This window comes from Bison bison, unplaced genomic scaffold (genome assembly GCF_000754665.1).
Source record: "Bison bison bison isolate TAMUID 2011002044 unplaced genomic scaffold, Bison_UMD1.0 scf7180017864266, whole genome shotgun sequence".
Lineage (NCBI taxonomy): Eukaryota > Metazoa > Chordata > Mammalia > Artiodactyla > Bovidae > Bison > Bison bison.
Window position 1 is genome coordinate 2,885,990 of NW_011494838.1, and position 1,544 is coordinate 2,887,533.

The window sequence follows — 1,544 nt, forward strand, 5'->3', positions numbered from 1 at the left end:
CAGTGGATCCTTGTCATCCCTGGTGGGTACCTTTCTTCGTCAGTGGGTCCTTGTCATCCCTGGTGGGTGCATTTCTTCTACCCAAAGAAACTTATGGTGTAGTTTGATACATGTCTCATCAGGAAGGATTTTGAATTCCTAGTGTAGGCCATGTAAGATTGTTCTTAAATCAGTTATGTCATCCATCTACCTCTCCCAGGCAACTTTATCTCAAAATAGAAAACAACCTGTAATCCATTTTAGCCTAAACTGGAAGAACTAAGCATTTGATGTTTGCAATATTTCTATTGTCTCTATGTGTAGAAATTACTCCAAATACCATTTGATCAGCAAGTGTATTAAAGAAAGAAACAACATCCAGCATATTTTTATGTTCCTGTCACAAACAGTTGCACTGAACCTTCTGTTCCTATGCCAGGCTATGTTTCATGTTTCTCTTTTTGCATGTTGATCTTCCCGCCTGCCATTCATAGCAGTTTTTGTAGTTATTTGCCTAGGAATAATTCATTGCATTCTTTAAAAAATTCATTGCCATTTTAAAGCTGGCTGTTTTCTCAACAATCATTGTGGATTCTTGGAGATTTTTTACAAAGTGGGGAATATATATCCTAAAAAAATTCAAATGAGAATTTTTTTACTTATACAAAATTGAATGATTACATGGGTCTTGGATTTCATTAAATACAAATTCCATTTTGCAATTTTCACTTTTTAATGAGCCATAAATTTTGCTCCAGGATATCCTCTGGACTTAAACTGAGACAGTTTGGTTACATTGTCCATGAGAGGTTCATACGATATTATCTCTGGGCCAGCTCCATCTAGAATTTTCAGTTTGATTCAGCAAACTCTTAGGGTATTAGGGTTGAGATCATTTGCTGCAAATAGAAGTGCCTGGTTTTCTTGATTACCTTAGCACTGCCTTCTCTTTCATAAAGCTCACCCAAGCTGACATGTCAAGTCTTCCTAAATTTTCCTGTAATATCATCATCAGTCACCCGCTGCCTTAGAAGTTCTGTCTTCCTGTTGTCTACCAAACCAAACCAACTCTCTTAAGACCTGACTTTCTGAATTCCATACTTAGTTTCCACCACCACAAAGAATCAACTTTTTATTTCCCACGTGTTCAGTGCCCTAGATGTACTCCGGACGCATGGAGCCTTCGCTCTGCTCTACCACTAACTGCACGTACGACTGTCTGTCATATGAGTAGTTGTTCTTTGGACGCGTCTCTTACATTCCCCCTCTCCTCGTAAAGCGAGCATGAGAAAAAGTGTCGCACAGTCGGTGCAAGATCAGATTGGGTGACGGACATAACTTCACTGGACAATTTGTTTATAACGCCTGGAAGTAAACTTCGGGCCCGGTGCCACAGGTCTAAGGCGTCCGGCGCGTGCTCCGTTTCCCTCTACGATCCTCTGCCCTCACACTTCCGCTTCAAGGCGGGGCCGGAAGTGCAGCCGCGTCCGCTGGGCGCCGCGGGTGGAGGGACGCGCGGAGATGACGCAGGCAGCACCGGAAGGCGCTCCCCCCTGAGGCCGCGG